The 6,810-nt window shown below is 42.8% G+C and overlaps 1 pseudogene; it reads right to left on the bottom strand.

Annotated features, from left to right (window-relative positions):
- Positions 1-4,551: 4,551 nt before the first annotated feature.
- LOC137498964 (uncharacterized) lies at positions 4,552-5,081 on the bottom strand (annotated as a pseudogene).
- Positions 5,082-6,810: the final 1,729 nt, after the last annotated feature.

Raw genomic sequence — 6,810 nt, 5'->3', positions numbered from 1 at the left:
GTCTCCCGAAAACAGAGGCGTAGAGCCACGGTAGAGCCGAGGCCACCACTCCTCTGCTCGGTTGGCCGGTCAGAGTGCAGAGCTGTTGGACCACGGACCACCGTGGTCATTTGTGGGCCGAGACCCACTCTGCACCTACCGACCTGGCAGCATATGATCTGGAGAACGTATGACTCCACATGCAATGCAGACATAGGTACCTACCTAAAGATAGCCATATGTCTACCAGAAATTTACGAAAGCGTGCGAGGGAGCTTCCCTTCGTTGAAGAATTAACTCTTTCCGGTCTAAAAGCGAGCTATGCTGCGGCCGAAATTACGTTCACGCTGCGCTGCGAGTATAGTCCGTAGTAAAGTTTGACAATTCGCTAAAAATTGAGAACGAGCGATGCATGCATTCTGGCGGTTACATTTTGTCGTGTTTCTTCATGTATTAGTTACGAGATTATTTCAACAGATGGCAATATTATCCAACTAACACAGATGACTTAGGATATTATCGACGAGTGTGCATTAGTAGATGACACTCAGTGTGCTCTAAAACGTGGCTTCTCGTGGAAAACAAGTGCTTGATGAAAGTGATATTTTTCGATATTAGGTAATCGTAATCCCTCCTTTGTAGAAAAAGAAAGAAACGTATACTAATATGTAGATATTCTTACATATTCACGCAAATATGAAACGCGCGGGAACGTGCGGTTGGCTGTAAAACGTGTTCCAGTCATTATGAAATACAAAATGTTGTTTCGGATAAATATTCGGATGCCAATAATATTTCCATTTGTGCATAAAATTCTAACAACATACTTTCAACATCATCTTCACTCTGAGTATTTTTGCTAAAATTGCCTTCCAAACCACTATCACCACATAAATGTATGTAAATAAAATTTCATATGAGTTTCCATTTTCGTTATTGTTATTATTATTATTATTAAACAGTTATTATTTTTATATCGTTTATATAATTTTTATTATTGTTTGTTGTTCTGTAATTATACACATTTTACATTATCAGAATAGGGTAAATATAAGAGCATTTCAGAAAAATGTACTCAGACTATTTTAATTCGCAAAACATGGTATAATATATTAACAATTTTAAAAATCAAGCAATAGCTGATGGGAAACAAATAACATTTTTCAGATCTAGATACTGAAACAAGCCGGTCGCGGTGTAGTGGTAGCGTGCCTGCTTCTTACCCGGAGGCCACGGGTTCGATTGCCGGCCAGCTCAGAGATTTTTATCTGCATCTGATGGTTGGTTCGAGGTCCACTCACCCTACGTAATTACAATTGAGGAGCTATCTGACAGTGAGATGGCGGCCCTGGTCTGGAAAGCAAGAATAACGGCCGAGAGGATTCGTCGTGCTGACCGAATGACACCTCGTAAACTGCAGGCCTTCGGGCTGAGCGTCGATCGCTTGGTAGTCCATGGCCTTTCGGGACTGTTTCGCCATGGTGTTTTTTAGATACTGAAACCAGTACAAATACAAAAGAATAATGCAAATATCTCCTATAAATACAGAGATATCATTTTTTAATCCTTAAAAATGCCTATTCCAGAACGTTTGTTGCGGATATTCAGGCCCAGATCGAAATGAGTTAAGCCTCTAGCTATAATAGTATTTCCTGTTACAAATGGGTGCATAGAACTAACATGCACTATAATTAAGAAGAGGAATTTTACTCCATGGATGCCATGATTACAGATAAATGGGGCCAAGCTCATACAAACTGCGGCATATACAAAGGTCACTAGGAAAATTTTTCAATGTGAGTGAACGTTTTAGACTTTTTCAAAATAATTTCCACCACACTCAACACACTTCACCATACGTCGATACCAGTCACTGAACCAATACTGCCACTTTTCTGCGGTTACATTTTCACACTCTTGATCCCATGCCGCCAAAAGCTCGTAGTCGGATGCAAAACGCCACCCTTTCAGCTTCATATTCACTTCTGGGAAGAGTGCGAAGTCATATGGGGCAAGATCAGGACTGTATGGAGGGTGATCAAGCACAGTCAACCCTGATCTGGCAAGAAAATCCATTGTTGCATTAGCACGATGTGCTGGAGCATTGTCGTGATGCAAGAGCCAAGTGTTGAGCCGTGACCTTGGAAGGAGCTGCTTGAGGGCCTGGATGACCTGAGGCAGATAAATCTCACTGTACCACTTCGCAGTAACTGTTCTTTGTGTTTCTAGCACAACCCGAGTCAGGATGCCCCGTTTAGTGAAGAATACTGCAATCATCCTTTTCTTCACTGACCTTGACTTTCGCACAGTCACAGGAGTACCCTCATCTTCAAACAGCCACACCTTGTTCTGGATTTTGTTGGGACATCGTAATATTAAAGCCAAGTTTCATCACCTTTGACGTTACGCGTTGTTCCGTTTTCAAACTGTTTTAGCATTTTTCGGCACCATTTCACTCAATGTGCTCTTTGTTCCTCTGAAAGTGAATAGGGCACCCAAAGGGAACAAACCTTTCTAACATGGAGATGGTCATCTAGAATTGAATGAATAGCTGGTGCAGGGTTGTGGAGGGTCTCTTCTACCTGCCGATTTGTCAACCGCCTCTCTTGCTGCAGCATTTTCCTCACAGCTTCAATGTTTTCCTCAGTCACTGATTCAGATGGTCGCCCTGAACGAGGATCGACTTCAACCCCAAAATATCCTCTCTGGAACTCTTTGTACCAGGGGAAAATTGTTGTCCGATGTGGGCAGTCTTTCCCCAGCAAAGGAGTCATTTCCTCCAGGCACTGGTCAACAGTTAATCCGCGAGCAAAATTGCAGCGAATAATTGCGCGATATTCACTTTTAGACCACACTGACATCTTAACTTGCTTTCAATCCCACTGTTTGGTCACAACTGGTGTGAGGATCGCGCCTTGCTCTCTTCTGGGCAAAACTTTCCCAGTGCCCTTTGTAGTAACAAGTTTCAAAGTACACAGGTTCCATTTCAGAGTATGTAAAAACAAGAACTAAAACGTACTGCACCTCTATGTGACAACCCCTGCGATAAATATCATGTCATGTGGTACAAACGAAGTCAATGCAATTTTGTAGCGAATGCGAATTCTCTGCACATTACGTGATTTTGTTCTTTATATTTAAAATATTTCTTGTCCGCCTCTATGGGGTAGTGTGATTACCTGCTACCCCTGGAGGTCCGGGTTCGATTCCTGGCTCTGCCACGAAATTTGAAAAGTGGTACGAGGGCTGGAACGAGGTCCACACAGCCTCGGGAGGTCAACTGAATAGAGAGAGGTTTGATTCCCTCCTCAGCCATTCTCGAAGTTGTTTTCCGTGGTTTCCTATTTCTCCTCCAGGTAAATGCCGGGATGGTACCTAATTTCAGGCTACGGCCACTTCCTTCCCACTTCCTTGTCTGTCCCTCATAATCTTCCAAGGCCCCTGTTCAGCATAGAAGTTGAGGCAGCCAGGGTGAGGCACTGGTCCTCCTCCCCAGTTGTATCCCCGACCCTAAATCTCACACTCCAGGACACTGCTCTTGAGGTAGTATAGTTGGTATACCTTGCTGAGTCCGAAGGGAAAACCAACCCTGGAGGGTAAACGGATTAAGAACGAAAGATACGAAAATCCTTATTTAAATGTAGTTGTACTCTTAATACAGAGATGAACTACACCCCGTTGGATGAAATACATAAGAAGTTATGCACTGACTGACTTAAGTTTGTCTAAATAAGCTGTACGGCATTATGACAACGTCAAACACATGGGTCAAAAACAACAGTCCGAAAAGTACACATCTTACACTATGGGACCCCTGGTTATCCATCTTACTTAAATGATATTTCACCAACCGATTGTCACTCTTTGAAACATTTGTAGGTATACAACTTTTACAGGATATCTGTTCATTAAAAAAAATAGCCAACTGATACGCTATCGAGGAATTTCTTACACTTCTTCACTGAACAAGTAAGTCTTCTAAGTCTTTTGCGTTGGTTTCTATCTTCCACAAATGATATAGGGTTGTGTAGATGGACTGAATGTATGTACCTCTCACATAAAACGCGAGCCCTCATGCTACTTTTAGGGCACATCAAAAGAAGCGTTCTAATATCTAACACAGAGAGGTCCATTTACAGCCTGTCTGGCTGGACAGAAGGGGTGTATGGTTGCTATGGAAACGTGGGCGGACCTTCTGCGGTCACTATGCAGACGAGCCTGCTTTCTCTTGGAGTTGACAGACTTTTCACTTCTGAGCAACGGCACTCCCTCCTGCGCTAGATGTCAGAGCGTTTCGTTCAATATTAGGATCATAGACTCGTTCATGTGTCTGTCTCCGTTTTAGCTGCGGACTCGTTCTCTGACAAAACGAGCTAAGTGGAGACGAAATGAGTTCATACTCGCCCATTGCACGGCTCTATGGCGTGCGTTGCTTCTAGATCAAACTCTCTCCTTGTAAAGCGAAGAATAATTCAAATTTCTGTCGATAACAACACGTCCATTTTGGAGAATCTCTCACGTAAGAAGGTACATTTTTTGAAACCATTTATATCAACTTCTCCTTCGTTTACTTCAGCGTTTTTCCCTTGTGCTGGTGGGGTCCGCTTCATCGATTCGTTGTCTCCATTTAGTTCTGCCTGGGCCATGTCAGGGTGGAGATGGACGCTCTTAAAATCTTTGTGAAGTGTATTGGCCCATCGCTGTTTTGTTCCTCCTTTTGCTCTCCTACTGGCAACTTCTAACATGTAACCCCTCTTCGCGATAGTGACGGCGTCTGCCCTTAGTACATGTCCAAACCGTCGTAGACGACTCTTGCGCATTTTTTCTTGAATCGGTGCAACGCCAAATCTCTCTCTGCTGGATTCATTGCACATGCGACCCAGTTTAGTGACGCCAGCTGTCCATCTCAGCATCTTAGTCTCCATGACGCCTAGTTGAAGCTCTGCCTCAGTCGTAGTCGGCCAACATTCGCAACCATACAGTGCAACCAGTTGAATGATAGTAAGATAGATTTTTGATTTGAGATCATCTTTCATCATCCGTTCTCCAATGCATCCAGGCTGCGGATATCCTTGCCTTGACCTCTTCGACAATTCGGTCATCATAAGTGATCGTGAGGCCAAGATACTTGAATCTTGTCACATGCGGTAGGTCCTCGCCGTCTACCTGTATGGTGCCGATTGGCTGTGGATCTGAAGTCATAATATTGTCTTCTTTATAATTAGGCGCAGGATGTATTACACCAGGCGATCGCTCAATGTCTGCAGAACTGAATATATGAATTGAACTTGTACTGAGGGAAGTGTGGAAGATTATGTAGGACATTATAAAGGAACAAATCTGTTCATGAGTTGCGTTGACTGTATTACGAATACCATGCCTCTTCTTGATACAGACGGAATTTTTTGCGACAAAAATTACCGAAACATTTCAATTTAAAATATTCAGTATTCAATTCAGAAATTTCATCACACAATTATTTTAAACATTGTATTAAGCGATTATTTTGAAATCATTATAATGATGTAGTGAAATTCATAAATAATTGCGAAAAACTTAATTGATTTGACCTTCCCAGAATTGTACCGTCCTGGCTCAATACACATCTCCTGACGACTTAACGGTAGGTTAGAATGTGTCTCTATAATTATTTTATAGTTATATAAAACGCAATAAATCTCTTTCTTTAAGCAAATTCTTCAAGAACCACGTCAAGAATAGCTGTGTCTACGCCTGTGAAACAAACACTTGCATAATTTTATCTAATGTTGTGATGTATTGTCGCTCAAAATGGTATCAGCGCATGGAATTTTATGTTCCTCGCATTTTAATTCGATCATCAAAGTTTTCTTCACGTTTCAACACGTAGATGCACATCTTGTTGATACCCAAAAACATATCGTCGAAATACCGCTTGAAATAATGTTGAGGGGAGAAATGCTAACCCGCAGCACATTTATCACAGAACAAAAATTCGTTGATATTGTTTCATGCAATACTGAACCATAGATGACATGGACATTTTTGGTCAGAGTTATAAGCTGAAATATTAGCCTCCCTGGCTTAGGGGGCAGCGCGCCGGCCTCTCACCGCTGGGTTTCGTTCTTTAAATTCCGGTCACTCCACGCGAGATTTTTTGCTGGACAAAACGGAGGCGGGACAGGCTTTTCTCTGGGTACTCCATTTTTCCCTGCCATATTTCATTCAAGCAACACTCTCCAATATAATTTCATTTCATGTCATTCAATAGAAATTGTCCCAGAGGAGTGCGACAGTTTTCGGCAGCCGGCACAATTCCTATCCTCGCCGCTAGATGGAGGCGTCATTTATTCCATTCCTGACCCAGTCGAATGACTGGAAAAAGACCGTGATTTCGTTTTCTAAGCTGAATTATTACCACACAGCGATTTTTCTAGGCTCAACAACGATATATTTATAGGTTCAATTATTTCTGAGAAAAGTGTACTTGCGGGGCTCCTACAGGGTGACACAGAAGTCCGTTAAAGTTTGACGAGGCAATACTTCACGGAATATTGGAGGTAGAAACATCAGCGCCCATATGAGAGTTTGTGAGGGGGGGGGGGGGGCAGACCTGGGGGTACGTAGTATTTTTAATATTTTGGAGGATAATGGCGACTTGTATTCTGTGGTAGAATAACTCACGGTGTTCCCTGCCTGTTGGTAGGGAACGGTACTACTGCTTCTCCGCAATACTGCCTTTTAAATCTTTTTCTTGAAAGGAAAATACCTGACTAGACTAGATTTTTGCCTTTCCCTGAGAGCTAGGAGGGGGGGGGGCGGCCCCACCTTACCCCCGGGTATGAGCGCCCT

Source organism: Anabrus simplex, chromosome 3 (assembly GCF_040414725.1).
Source record: "Anabrus simplex isolate iqAnaSimp1 chromosome 3, ASM4041472v1, whole genome shotgun sequence".
NCBI lineage: Eukaryota > Metazoa > Arthropoda > Insecta > Orthoptera > Tettigoniidae > Anabrus > Anabrus simplex.
Note: the sequence above shows the minus strand (reverse complement) of the source record. Positions and strands in the feature narration are given on the sequence as shown.